General features: G+C 37.5%; 1 protein-coding gene across 4 annotated transcripts in view; it reads left to right on the top strand.

Moving 5' to 3' along the window:
- Positions 1 to 15,362, top strand: part of UNC79 (unc-79 homolog, NALCN channel complex subunit) — a 279,675-nt gene that overhangs the window by 29,939 nt on the left and 234,374 nt on the right. The window lies entirely within an intron of this gene.

The following is a 15,362-nucleotide window of genomic DNA, read 5'->3' as shown; positions in this document are numbered from 1 at the left end:
CTTTTCCTCGCAACATCGCTGGCGGAGCGAGGGAGCTCACACGACACAGATTTTGGGGCAAAGCCTTTGCATCTGGACAGCACCATGTCCACCAAAGCGGAGCAGTGTAAGTAGCAGCCGGCCCGGCGTTCCGGCCCGGCCCCCGGCTGGGAGCTATTGCAGTTGCAGCGTTTGCGGCTGCTGGGAGACCTTGGCCTCGTGCTGGTGCGGGGGTGGGGGCTGAAGTTGGGGTGGGGGGTGGGGCGTGGGGGGGAAGAGAAGGTGGGGGGAGGGCGGACGTTAATGGGAGCGCGGCGCTGTCCCCGGTGCTGAAAAATTATGCGGGCTTCCTCGGCTGGTGGTGGGGTTTGGCAAGACCGAAAGACCCTACGAAACGAAATTAAAATGGGGTCATTTTCGGGAAGAAGAGGCCTCGTATCTTTCAGATAAACATTTCAGTATCTCTTGTTGGAGTGGGGGAAGGGGGGCAGCAGCACATCAGGGGCGGAGAACTGTCAGTGCCACCCGAGCCTGCCGGGCCTTCTGAGCATGCCCAGTTCTCGGTGCTGGAGCCATAGGGGAGTTCGAGTCTGCAGTTTCCACTTAGGGTTGGAGAGGCTAGAAGGCAGAGAAGGGGGAGGGAGGATTCTGGAGTCTGAATTCTGGATTCAGTGTGAGGAAAATCAGCTCAGTAACACCAGCACTAATGCTAAAACTAACCACAACCAGAGGTTAAAGCCAGAGCCACTGCTTGCAAGAAAGTGAAAGGGGCTCTGGAAAAATGATCTAATTATTTTTCCAGAGAGGTTTCCTTTGTAGAGCAGCTCACACAAACTATAAAAAATAGCAGGAGGATTTTAGTTTTCCCAGGAATGATTGGCTGTGTGTTTGGTTGGAAACAAGCTGCTAACTCCTTGTGGACAGAGGAAGTTTCTAATAGGCTCCCTGTAGCATTTCTTATTGCAGTGCGCATTAGTAGGCCTTTGGTATGTACTTGGTAGGTTGATTAACATGAAACCTTCTCCTGAGTGCATGTGAAGGATTCAGGAACTTAAACTTCTGTAAATAAAAGGTGTTTTTTATTAAGCAATGAGTTTGAATTTTTGACAAGTAAACCAAAAGCTATTCAACGAATTGACTCTAGTTTCTTTCAGAGCAGCACACAGTTATGTTGTCACTGCTTGAAAGTCTTTTTAATTCTTCTTTGGAATGGCTATTAAAGCCATTTTGTGAGACACCAAAAAACAGTAGTCTCATTATTTTGGGGCAGTAGCTTGTATTTGTTAAAATGCAGTATGTCACTTATTCACCAGGTAGGTTAAATGAACTGAAGACTCATAGAATTCCCAGATTGATGCTTCATTAGAGATCCTTTATGAGCACCTACCATCCAGTGCTTGTACCTCTATAAAAATCTTTTCTTTTTCTTGGAATCTGGAACACCTGAGTTTGAATCCTAGTTCTGCCGTTTACTGTTTGACCTTGGGCAAAATAATTGACTTCTATGAACTTTATTTCCTCATCTGTAGACCTGGGGTAATAATGCCAGTGGGGTGGTTGTGATTATAGGTGAGAGAATACACATAAAATGTTGAGTAGTGAGTCCAGCATATAGCAAGTACTCAATAAATGATAGTTATGATATTGACAATCATTTCCCACTTATTAGTCCATCTCTTCTAAATCATTAGGAAGTTCTTTTGTGATTTTTTTGGCCTGTTTTAGTTCAATCTAACCCTCAAAGATAAATTTGGCTTCTGCAGAGGCTTTTGAAAAAATTATGCATTACGTTTTGAGTAATGGTAACATAGTTGGAATTGGTGCAGAACTTGAGGATAACACACCCTTAAAGGTTTTATTTTAGTACAGTTGTTAAAAAAACTACTACCTGTCATTTGCTTTTATAGTTACATATTATGTAAGAAATATCAGGTTAAAGCCAGTGAGTATTACTGTCCTCTTCCTTGTTATATTTTGAGATGCACTGGATGCTTTGTCTTGTCTCTTTCCTGGGCATTTAGTGCCAAGATGGATAAAATCTATCTGTGGACTTGGTTGTGTAGTGCACATAGTGTGTAGTTTAGTAGGTAGTTTAGAATTTTTTGTAAAACAGGTTTTGTTATTTTTTTTTATCTGTAGATGGAAAGGATACCATATTTGAAGCTAGGACATACGGATTTGAGTTTTTCATGTCCTTCTGATTAACTGTGAGACAGTTAACTGGGCAATTAACTTAATCGTTTTGTGCCTCAGAGTTTTCATCTGTAAAGTAAGGAGTCGGAGTAGCAGCTATCTTTGTTCAGCCGTTAGCATTTTGGAGGGCAAAGGAGGTAACACAGGAGTAGGCTGTGAAAAGGATAAGGTGCTTTGGGTGTTTTTCGGCATCTTTATCTAGGGTGGAGGGAAGTTAAGAATCTCGTTTCTCTCTCTCTTTGACGTGCACTAACATGGATGAGTTGACACTCCAGTGTACATTATATACCCGAAAATAGAGCAAATACATGAAAGGCTGCATGGTTACTATTTATGAAGGGTGAATACTTTTTAATAAAGTGAAGTTGCAGATCTGTGATTCTTGGACTCTGTAGGAGTCCGGCTAGGAGGGAGGAGAAAGAGAAGGGAGGGCCGTGAGATTTTTCTCTTCTACTGGATGTGAAGACCACCAGAACATGAGAGAACGAGAGATTTCATTTCTTTTCTGCATTCAGGAGAAGTGTGCATAGTACTGTTTGCCTAAGGACCAAAGGGGAGATGGAGGCTTAATGCAGTGTCAAAATAATATTTCTGTTACTCTTTTCCTGAGGCCTCTTGATGTAGGTACAGGTTTCTTTGGTATAGGAAGTGAACATAGTTTGGTTGAGCCAGCAAGAGGAAGTATTGCATTTCAACCAAACAAATTACGTGACTTAACCTTTGAAATGTAATGGATCCCAGTTATGTGAAAGATGATGTTATTTTTATGTAGTAGCATTTTCGTTAATAAAATAAGTGATAATGATGAAAGAGAGTGTAGGTATAGTTAAGATATACTTTGGAGCTTGTTTTATACGTTCAATCAGTTTCCTGTGCTTTGTGCAGAACATCGTAACAGGAGGTGAAAGCTTCCTAGCAATTTCTCAGGCGATTGCACAAGAGTTACAGGTATTTTCCTTGAAATGCTTCTTTTTCTTAAAGTCAAAGTTCACTGTAGTGAAAATGTTTATGTAGCTGATATAGAATGATAAAAATAAGAATTTATAGTTCTTTCATTTGGGATTCTAAAGAGGAGAAAGAGGAATCTAACCCCCCGCCCCCCATTTTCCCTGTCTTTTAAGAGTTAAAATTGACCAATCTGGGGCACTTTGGGTGTGCTCTTTCAAAAGAAGCTTGCTTTTGATAACAGCAGAAGTTAAGAGTCAGGGTTCTAGAATCAGACTGCTGCTTGGGTTTAAATCCTGGCTCTGCTTCTTGCATTCTCTGTGCCCTTGGACAAGTTAACTCGACCTCTCTAAACATCAACTGCATTGTTTGTAAAATGGGGATAGTCATAGTTGTGAAGATTAAATGAGGTGATCCATGAAAAGTGCATAGCACAGAATCCTGGCATATAATGAGGAGTTAATAAATAAGTTAGCTCATTATTATTATCATTATCATCAAGTATTAAACCTTGTGCTTACTGCTAAAATAAGGATAATTATAAAGTTTGGATCTAGTCCCCCCACTCCCCCCGCCACCACCAGCCTAGAGTGGAGCAGAAAAAAAAGTAGCCATTGTTTAAATGGGACATGGACTCTTGGGCTATTTTTTTTTCCTTTGCTTGTCTCCAAGTCTCTTCTACAACAATCAACCTAACGTATTTGGGTGGGAGTGGATCCCTGCATGGCAATTCCTTGACTTGATATATCTAGCAGGGAACTGGCTGATCACCTAAACAGAACATTTCTAGGGCATGAACTGCCTATCCATCACCTTTTGTATTATGATGACAGTGTAGCATCTGGTTAACGTAAATCACTCATATAAATATCCATCAAAATGTTTGTCAAATTTGGAAATTAACCTGCTGATATTTGGGGTATAATCTCAGTATAGGTAATTACAGAAATGTGAATGTGTGCCATGTTTAATGTATTTACCCTACTCAGCATCTTTATCTCAATAACTAAAAATCTTTTGATTACATCAAAACAAACAGTTTTAAGAGTATAGATAATTAGCAGTATGATTTGAAGTTGAACTTCCTCCTATCCCCTACATATATATATATATTTTTGGCGGTACGCGGGCCTCTCACTGTTGTGGCCTTTCCCGTTGTGGAGCACAGGCTCCAGACGCGCAGGCTCAGCGGCCATGGCTCACAGGCCTAGCCGCTCCGCGGCATGTGGGATCTTCCCGGACCGGGGCACAAACCCGCGTGCCCTGCATCGGCAGGCGGACTCTCAACCACTGCACCACCAGGGAAGCCCTATCCCCTACATATTTAAGGGTCATACTTAGAGAAATCAATAGGTAGTTTTATTTATTTTTATGTACATTATTTGGTAATGTGACTAAAATATAAAAGCCCTTCTCCTTTGAATAACATTGCAACCTGTAGTCATTTAGAAATCTTTGCACAACAACATAGCTGACTTCTCATAGACGGAACTCTAGTTTTTTTCACATGTGTAAATATTAGAGTGTACCTATTAACCATACTTGTGGTCGCAAAAAGAACACCAGGTTTTTAGCTCTGATTTCTCTGCATGATTTGACACTAGCTTTTCTATTCCTTATTTAAACTCTCCTTTTCTTCTTTCTTTGCTGGCCATTCCTACTCAGATTTTTTTCTTAGGGCTACCTTTCTTCTCCCTATCTTTAAAAACAGGATTCTGTCATTAGTTCTCTCTTTTTTTAAAAAAAGAAATCCCACAGACTCTTTCTCTCATTCACTCTTGTGGTATTAACTATCACCTCTATGTGGATGACACCCAAATTCAATTTTCTAGTCTAAACGTGTTTCTTGAACTATGACCTCTATGCCTATCGAAGCGTCCTATAGGCAACTCAAACCCAAACTCATTGTCTTCTGTCCCAAACTTGTACTTCTTTTTTATAATACTCATTTTGGTGAATGGCTCCATGATCTATCCACCGATTAACCTAAGTCAAAAAATTGGGAGTCTTCCTAAACTTCTCCTACTCTCTACCATTACTATTTAAGCCCTAATGATTCTTGCCCATCCAACTAAATCCCTGCCCTAACTCCTTGATCTAGTTACATTGGACTATTTTGTTCCAGTTCTTCCAGTGCACGATGTTCTTTTTGCCTGAAATGCTTTCTTTCTCTTTCGGCCCTTTTCTTTGCCTTCCTAATGCTTACTTATTGTTCATTATTTAGCTTGGAAGCCCTGCGTGATTGTCACTCTTCCCCTGTATGCCCTACTCGTGTGCTCACACTGTATTGAAATAATTAGTCTTCTTGTTAGTTGCCCTAATTTGTGTGTAGACGGTATTATGTTCATCTCTGTGTCTTCAGCATGCAAATCATTGTCTAGGGCAGTGTTTGCACAAAAACTGTTTCTTGAATAAGTAAAAATGAATGAAGGTGAAGTAAATGTCTTTCATAAAGAAGGATTACATAATTACATTATGGATATCATTCACCTGAAGGTTTCATATTTTCATTAATGTGAAGTTCTGTACTATATACAATGTTCACATGCTTTTCAAATGGATTTACAGGTAAATAAAAATATAGTTGTCAAAAGTACTTCAAACATATTTGCTAAATCAAATTTTATAGTATTTATATAACAACTTACACTTTTCCTGAATGTTCATTATATTTTTGGTTCTTTCTCTTAGTTAAAATTTTCTCTTAGTATATTCAGCATAATAATCACAATTCCTAATTGGTAGACAATCTTAGCACGCAACCAGCTTCTTTTTTCTTTTAAGATAAAGTGACAATACATCTGAAGTCAGGGACTCTTCATGCTGTAACTTGACTTGGATCCTTTGGTAGTATACCTGTGCAAATTTTCTGTATTGATTACTCAACCAATAAATAGGCTTTAAATTGGGATTTTCATTTTGCAGTATTATTATGTTGGAAATTCACATGCATTTGTTTCTCATATTCTGAAAAGATATGGGTAGCTCTGCATAAACGAACACATACATTGGCTTAGAAATGAAATGTTTATTGCATAAAAAAACTACATTAAGCAAAAATGTATACTTATCAACAAGCTCGCTTCCTGTAGTGTGGAAAGCTCAGTCATTTCATTTAGAATATTTAGCTCTTTTCAACCCATACGTTCTATTTCTGTCTTGTTTTTCTCTCCTTCTGGACATTTCTTGAAAGGACAACGCTTCTAAACAGTACATAGTTTATTGTGTGAGTCTCATTTACTATTTGATGTGGGATTAAAATTGGAGGGATATTCAGCATTTCAGAGTGTATTTCATCTTCATTGGTCTTAGAAGCTTGGTCTGACACTAGGACAAAACTTAAAGGATATGTGTGTGTGTACATAGGTACTTATGTATATATATGCACGTGTGTGTTTATATACCTGTACATGTATATATATATATATATAAAATGCTATCTTAAGAAGAAATGAGCTTGCCTTAGAAGTGAAAATAGATAACTCCTAAACATATAACCAATTTAACATGTCAGAGTTATATGTATTTGAATCTTAAGATCTCTAGAAAGGAGGGTTTAGATATCTATTGTTTATGCCTATTATGTATTAAGCAGTTGGACATATATTAGCTTAATTCATTCTCATAATACTTTTGAGAGTCAAGTGTTATTGTATTATGTAAAACTCTGGTTTTATGTCTTAAATATTCCTCAGGTACCCCACATCCTCTTTATTCTTACCATCACCATCCTAATTATGGAATTTATCATTTCTTTATTATAACAGCCTTTTAATTTATCTCCTTGTGTCTGCTTTTGTCCCCATCAAATCTATCCTCACGTAGTCCCCTTAGTGATCCATCTAAAATACAGAGGCTATCGTGTCATTTTTATCATTCTCTTCTTTAAAACACTTGCTATCTTTAAATAACTTCCTATCACCTTTGACCCATGTTAGAGCTCCACCTCTTTGGGAGTTGGGTGAGCTCCTCCTAGATGTTAGACTATATACCATATACATACAGTAACTGCTCACTGATGTTGGATGATAGCATGACTTAATTTCGAGGCATTTTACTTTTACATTACATTTAAAAAAATTTTTAATTTTATTTATTTTATTTTTGGCTGCATTGGGTCTTTGTTGCTGCACGCGGGCTTTTCTCTGGTTGCGGCGAGCGGGGGCCACTCCTCGTTGCAGTGCACAGGCTTCTCATTGCGGTGGCCTCTCTCGTTGTGGAGCACAGGCTCTAGGTGCACGGGCTTCAGTAGTTGTGGCACATGGGCTCAGTAGTTGTGGCCCACGGGCTCTAGAGCGCAGGCTCAGTAGTTGTGGCGCATGGGCTTAGTTGTTCCGCGGCATGGGGGATCTTCCCGGACCAGGGCTTGAACCTGTGTCGCCTGCATTGGCAGGCGGATTCCTAACTGCTGTGCCACCAGGGAAGCCCTACATTACATTTTAATATGCGTTCCAGGTCCTTCTTATGTCGTCCTTTAAATGTGGCACTTGAAAAAGACTCAATACCTTATACATACCTTCACTAGTGCAGAGTACAGGAATCTATATTTCAAAATGTAAAGAGTCCTTTAGCTCTTTGTATTATAATGTCAAGCCTCTGGTCTGCTGAAACTGCCAGATCTTTTCCATAGGAAATACCTGTTAAGCCTGTTTTCCTTCATTCTCCAGCTGTGCAGTGGGACGATAATAGAGCTTTGTTTAACCCTGTGCTAGTTTCCTAGGGCTGCTGTAACAAATTACCACAAACTGGGTGGATTAAAACAAGAGAAATTTATTCTTTCACAATTCTGGAGGCTAAAAGTCCAAAATAAAGGTGTTGGCAAGGCCTTGCTTCCTCTGCAGGCCTTCCTTGCCTCTCTCTTACCTTCTGGCGGTTGCTGGTATCCCTTGGTGTTCCTTGGCTTGTGCTGTATCACTCCAATCTCTGCCTCCGTCTTCATATGGCCTGTGTCTCCTCTGTGTCTCTGTATCCAATCTCCCTCTCTTTTCTCTTATAAATACCCCAGTCATTGGATTTAGGGCCTCGCTTAATCCAGTATGACCTCATTTTAATCCGATTACATCTACAAAGGCCCTATTTCCAAATAAGGTTACATTTATGGGTATCAGGACTTGAACATAACTTTTTGGGGAACACGATTCAACCCACTACAAACTACTAATTTCATCTTTTTAGTGTCGTCTCATTGTTATGCCTGATTTTATCATTCAACATAATAGACATTTCTCCATTAGTTTTGCATCAACTACCAAAATGATATGCATCCCTATATAAAATATTCAAAATAAAAATGTTGATCAGGAGAAAAGAAGTAAAAAAAAGAATGTGGTGTGCCATTAAATAGCTTGTTTCGAGTTGCTTTTGAGCCATTGATCAATACATTTTAGATAAGACAGTTTCACCAACTGCAAGTGCATCCTACTGTGGTACTACCCAATCCATATTTTATCAACTTGTCTGTTCTCTTACTCAACAAATATCTATTGGGTGTCTGCAGTGTGTCAGGCTCTGTACCAGGCTCTAGAGGAGCTTACAGTTGAGTCTACTCTGCTGAGATGTATATACTCTATCTTTAGCTTTCCTTTGTTACTCTGTCCAGATTCCCCCAAAGAAATAAGAAATTGAAGTGAACTTGGCATGACTTATTCACAGGCAGCCAGTACTTGCTCCTTATGACCATTACTACACTCTCTCCTTTTTTTTTTAAGCTGTAGGCTGAATTTTTTTTTTTTTTTTGGTAGAGAATTGTATTGGAATCCCCTCTCCCCCATTCAACATTTTTCTTATTTTCCAGGTTCTTCTGGCTATTCTTTTTAATTCTTCCGAACTAATCTCACAATCAAGTTGCATAGGTCCAGAAAAAAGCCTGATGGTATTTTTGAGTATCACATTAAATTTATAAAATAACTTAGGGAGAACTGGCATCTTCAGGATATTGAATCTCACTATCTAAGAACATTGTATGTCTTTCCAATTATTTTCAAGTCTTTCTGTGCCTTTCCAAAAAGGTGCTTTTAGAGGGGGTGCTTTTAGAATTTCTTGTTAAGCTTATGCTTAGTGTTTTTTTTTGTTTTAAATATTTTTATTATTATTTATTCATTCTTGGCTGCGTTGGGTCTTTGTTGCTGTGCGCAGGCTTTCCCTAGTTGCGGTGAGCGGGGACTACTCTTCGTTGTGATGCACGGGCTTCTCATTGTGGTGGCTTCTCTTGTTGCAGAGCACGGGCTCTAGGTGCCGGGCTTCAGGAGTTGTGGCTCGCGGGCTCTGGAGCACAGGCTCTGTAGTTGTGGTGCACAGGCTTAGTTGCTCCGCCGTAGGTACGTGGGATCTTCCCAGACCAGGGCTCGAACCCATGTCCCCTGCATTGGAAGGCGGATTCTTAACTGCTGTGCCACCAGGGAAGCCCCTGCTTAATGTTTTTTGAAATCCTTTTTTTTCTATCATAATTGAGATTTGTCTTTTCTTCTATATTTTTATTTTTATACCCGAAGGCTGTTGATTTTTGTATGCCTATTTTGTAACCTTACTTTACCAAATTATTTTCTTTTTGTAATTGCTTTTCCATCGATTCTTTGGGTTTTCAAGATATATAATTATATAATCTGCAAATAGAAAATAATTTTATTCTTTTCCATTCAATTCTTATATCTCTAAGTACCTTCACTTTTCTAATTGCATTGGCAAATATTTCCAGCACAATGTTAAATATAGCATAGAGCGTATTCTTGTGTGGTTTTGAATTTTAGTAGCAAAGCCTCTAGTATTTCTCTATTAAGTAAGATTTTGGGGGGGCTGAGGTAATATACTAAGGAAGTGTCCATCAATTCTTATTTTATTGAGTTAAAAAAACTTGAATGGTGTTGAATTTTGTCAAGTTTATTTTCTGTATCTATGGAGACCATATGACTTCTTCTCTTAACTTTATTAATATGCTGGATTGGATTTTATGTTTTATTTAATAATATTTGCAGTGATATTCACAAGTTAGATTGGTCCATTTTTGGGGTGGGGTGGGGAGTAATTCTAGTCAGGTTCTGGAAACAATGTTATACTGACTACATAAAATGAGTTTGGAAGATTTCCTTCTTTTTCTATGCTCTGGAATAATTAAAGTAACATTGAGGTTTTCTGATCTTTAAAAGTTTGTTAGGGTTCCCCTGTGAAATCATCTGGCCTGCTGCTTTTTTGTAGTGGAACTTTTTAACTTCTTCCTTTATTTCCTCTATGACCCTTGTTCTATTTAGACTTTCTGTTTCTACTGGGGTCAGTTTTGGTAAGTTTTATTTCTCTAAATTTTTTTTTATTTCATCTAAGTTTTCAAATTTGTTTGCATAGAATTATGCAGAAGAGTCTTTTAGAAAATTTAAGATTTCCCCTATTTTGACGTTTATTTTCTCCTTGTCATTTCTAATGTTATATATTTAATGTTGTGTACTTGTGTTTTCTCTCCCCATCCCTATCCCCTTTTTTCCTGATCTAGTTAGTGGTTTGTCTGTTTTATTCATTTCTTTTCTAAGGAACCAGTTTTAGATTTATTTCTTAATTCCACTGTTTTTTTTTTTTTTTTGGTTTGTAAATTAATTTCTACTTTTATTATTAATTCCCCTTTCCCCAGACATCTTTTCTTTTTTTTTTTGGCTGCACTGCACAGCATGAAGAACTTCCCCGACCAGGGACCAAACCCATGCTCCCTGCGGTGGAAACCTGGAGTCTTAACCACTGGACCACCAGGAAGTCCCAGACATCGTTTTTTTAAACTTTGGTGTTTTTTTTCTAGCTTCTTGGGTCGGGTGTTTATTTATTTTAATATTTTTGATCAGGCATTTCATGCAATATATTTTATTTGACACTTCCTTTAGCTGTAGGCTACAGATTCTGATGTCAGGTTTTTATTATTATTTTCACAAAGTTCTGCAATTTAATTTTGTATTTTGCCTTTGACTCAAGTGTTGTTTAAAAGTGTGCTTGTAAGTTTCCACATGGAAGGGCATTTTTGTTTATTTTGTGTGTGCGTTTTCATTTCTTTTTGAGGTATAATTAAAATACAACATTAGTTTAAGGTGTGCACATAATTCAGTATTTGTGTATATTGCAAAAGATCACCACAAGTCTAGTTAACATCTTTTTATTTTGTTATTGATTTTGAGTTTTACTGCATTATAGTCTGAGGATGATATCTGCATTATTTCTATTCTTTGGAAATTATTGAGCTTTTCTCTGTGGTGTAAGGATAGGTCAGTTTTTATGAATGTTCCACGTGTACTTGAAAAGAAATTGTAATCTCTGTTATTGGTGTTCAAAGTTTGATATAGATCTAAAAGATCCACCTGATTTATGTTGTTTTAGTCTTCTATACCCTTATTAATTTTTAGTCTGCTTGATCTTGGATTTTGAGAGGTATGTTAAATCTCCTATTGTTAGTGTGTTTTTGTCTATTTCTAGTTGCATCTCCTGTAAGTTTCAGCTTAATTAAAGTTATTGCTGTGTTATTGGGTTCATAAATATTAATAACTGTAATATCCTCATTGTGAATTGTAGCCTTAACCATTATGAAGTGGCCTTTTTAATATATTGTAATGCTTTTTGGTCTCAATTCCACCTTGTCAGATATCAAGATTAAGACTCCTGTTTTCTTTTTGTGTTTGCCTGATATGTCTTTCTCCATCCTTTTATTTTTAACTCTTTTGAATCTCTTTGTTTTAGGTGTGTCTCTTGTATTCTGCATAGTGTTGGATTTTGATTTATTAGCCAATCTGAAAATCCTTTTCTTTCGATAGGTGAGTTAAGCCCATTTACATCTATTGATATGATTAATATGTTTGGCCTCAGTTCTATCATACTTTTTTTTTTGTCTTTTGTATCTACGTTATTTCATTATGCAGTTGGTTTTACCTGCTTGTTCATTCTGTTGGTTAACTTTATACTCATACCTTCATATAATACCATTAGTCCACTTTTTTTTTTTCGGACTTACTGGTTCCCTACGTTGAAAAATATTGAAATTAGCTTGTAACCTCTTCTCCCTTGCTCCTTCTATCCCAGTATCTGATCTAAAGTAATATCCTGTTATTTCCAGTTAACGTTTAATCGACAGTCATATCCATATGCACTCCTTATTCCCCCGACCCCAATTTTTGATAATTATACTTGTCTGCTATATTCTCTCTTTTATGACCATGGGTTATCTTTGTTCTATAGGAATATTTATATTTAGTGCTCACCAGTGGTTCTTATATCACTGTCTCTATCAGTCTTTTTGGTTGTCTGAGTGTTTTTTTCTGAGAGATTCTTTTGGAAGGGCTCACAGGATCAATGTGCCTTGAGTTTTGGCAAGTTTATAATAGTTTGTTTGCAGCTTTTTACTTGGAGGCCAGTTTGGGTACATGTAAAATCCTTGATTCATATTTCCCTTCCTTGAGTGTCTTAAATTTGTTACACCATGTTCTTTGGGTATTAGGAATTGGTTGAAAAGTCAGGGGACAACCTTGTTTTCTTTCCCGTATTAGTGTCTTAGCCTTTTTGCCTAGTTGCCCAAATGATGTTTTATTTTCTTTTTAAAGTAATTTTCACTGTAATATGATTCAGTGTTGGTCACGCTGAAGTGATTGTGGTGTATCCTTTCAATGTATAAATTCAGTTTTGTTTTAATTTTAGGAAAATGTTCTGAAATTATAGAATATAATTTAATATTTATTTTGGTCTATCATTTGACATTCTTTGAGATCCCTATCATATGTATGTTGGGTCTTTTTTGCTTATCTTCTGTATGGATCACTTTCTATTGAATGTTTTAAAAATCTCTCTCTGTATTTCTTTTGAGTTTTTTTAAAAAAATTAATTAATTTATTTTTGGCTGAGTTGGGTCTTTGTTGTTGTGTGCGGGCTTTCTCTAGTTGCGGTGAGCAGGGGCTACTCTTTGTTGTAATGTGCAGGCTTCTCATTGCAGGGGCTTCTTTTGTTGCAGAGCACGGGCTCTAGGCGTGTGGGCTTCAGTAGTTGTGGCTCGCGGGCTCTAGAGCACAGGCTCAGTAGTTGTGGCGCACAGGCTTAGTTGCTCCGCAGCATGTGGGATCTTCCCAGACCAGGGCTCAAACCCGTGTCCCCTGAATTGGCAGGTGGATTCTTAACCACTGCACCACCAGGGAAGCCCCCTCTTTTGAGTTTTTAAAAGAATTACCTGTGCAGTATATCTTTATTAGTCTTTATATGAACTAGCCTATTCATGGTGATTCCACATGTATATATGTTTATTTAGCTCTTAACTTGAAATGTCAAATATAAATAAAATTGACACTATTCATTTAAATATTACCTTATTTCTCATAAATCCAAACTTAATCAATATAAGTAAGTACAAGCATCTGACTATATCATTCTGTCTTCTAGTGTAGACATGCCCAAATACCTACATATTGGAATGCATGTTACTTTGTCCTCTTTTTGTTTATTGTGGAAATAGTTACATATAATAAAATTCACCCATTTTCAAAGCACAGTTTAATGACTTTTGCAAAGCAGATAGAATCCTGTAACCACCACCTTAACCAGTATGTGAAACAGTTCTCTTACCTTAAGAAGATTCCTTGTGCCCCTTTGCTCTTGATCTCCTTCCTGTACCCCCAGCTCCAGGCAGACATTGATCTGCTTTCCATCACTATAGTTTGCCTTTTCTAGAATTTCATATAAATGGAATCATTCAGTACATAGTCTTTCTAATTGACTGCTTTTATTTAGCATAATGTTTTTGAGATTCATTCATGTTGTTGCATGTATTAATATTTTGTTTCTTTTTATTGCTCTGTAGTGTTCCATGGTTTGTATCTATTATTTGGGTTGTTTCTAGTTTTTGGCCATTATGAATAATGCTGCTAAAATATCTGCATACATGTTTTCATGGGGACATATGTTTTTATTTCTCTAGGGTGAATACCAAAGAATGGAATTGCTTGACAATATGGTATTTACTGTTGTAAGGTATTGCCATATTGTTTTTGAAAGTGGCTGTAATGTTTTGCATTTCCACCAGCAATGCAGCTGCTCCATATCCCATCCTCACCAACACTTGCTATTGACAGTCTTTTTAACTTAGTCATCCTAGTGTGTGTGTAGCTGTATTTCATTGTGGTTTTAATTAGCATTTCTCTGAGGACTAGCAGTGATGAACATATTTTCATGTGCTTATTGGCCATATGTATATCTTTTGGGAAATGTTTGTTCCAATGTTTTGTCCATTTTTATTAGCTTTTTTTTGGTTGTCTTCTTATCGAGTTGTAAGAGTTCTTTACGTATTCTGAATAGAAGGCCTTTGTTCTGAAAAATTTCGCTTTTGCTCTGTGGCTTACCTTTGTGTTTGCATAAGTATGACTTTTGAGAAGTGAAACTTTTAAACCATGAAATCCATTTTTATTAATTTTTTCTTTTATCATTTGTGTTTTGGTCTCCTGTTTAAGAAATCTTTGCCTAACTCAATGACATAAAGATTTTTTCCAGTGTTTACTTCTAGAAATATAATAGTTTTATCTCGAATATTTAGGTCAATGAACATTTTTGAGTCACTTTTTATGTATGGTATGAGGTGAGGCTTGACGTTCATTATTTTCTTTTTTTTGGGGGGAGGGTACGCGGGCCTCTCAGTGCTGTGGCCTCTCCCGTTGCGGAGCACAGGCTCGGACGCGCAGGCGCAGTGGCCATGGCTCACGGGCCCAGCCGCTTCGCGGCATGTGGGATCTTCCCAGAACGAGGCACGAACCCGTGTCCCCTGCATCGGCAGGCGGACTCTCAACCACTGCGCCACCAGGGAAGCCCCTTGACATTCATTATTTACACGAATAATATCCAGTTGTCCCAACACCATTTCTTATAAAAACTGTCTTGTCTCCATTGAATTACTTTGGTACCTTTGTTGAAAATTGATTGACTGTGTATATGTGGGTCTATCTCTGGACTCAATTCTCTTTATCCATCTATATGTCTATCCTTATGCCAGTGACATACTGTCTTTATTTTGTAAATTTATAGTAAGGCTTAAAATCGAGTAGTGTAAGTTCTTCAACTTTGCTCTTATTTTTCAAAATTATTTTAGCTGTTTTAGGTTCTCTGTTTTCTTATATAAATTTTGAAATCAACCTGTCATTTTTTTCAAAAGAAGCTTATTTGAATTTTGGTCTATAGATCAATTTGGGGAGGATTAGTATCTTAACAACATAGAGTCTTCCAATCCTTGGAATGATATATATGTATACTTA

Source organism: Stenella coeruleoalba (genome assembly GCF_951394435.1).
Source record: "Stenella coeruleoalba genome assembly, chromosome: 2".
In the NCBI taxonomy this organism is placed as follows: domain Eukaryota; kingdom Metazoa; phylum Chordata; class Mammalia; order Artiodactyla; family Delphinidae; genus Stenella; species Stenella coeruleoalba.
The sequence above is the reverse complement of the archived record's forward strand: the minus strand, read 5'-3'. Positions and strand labels throughout refer to the sequence as shown.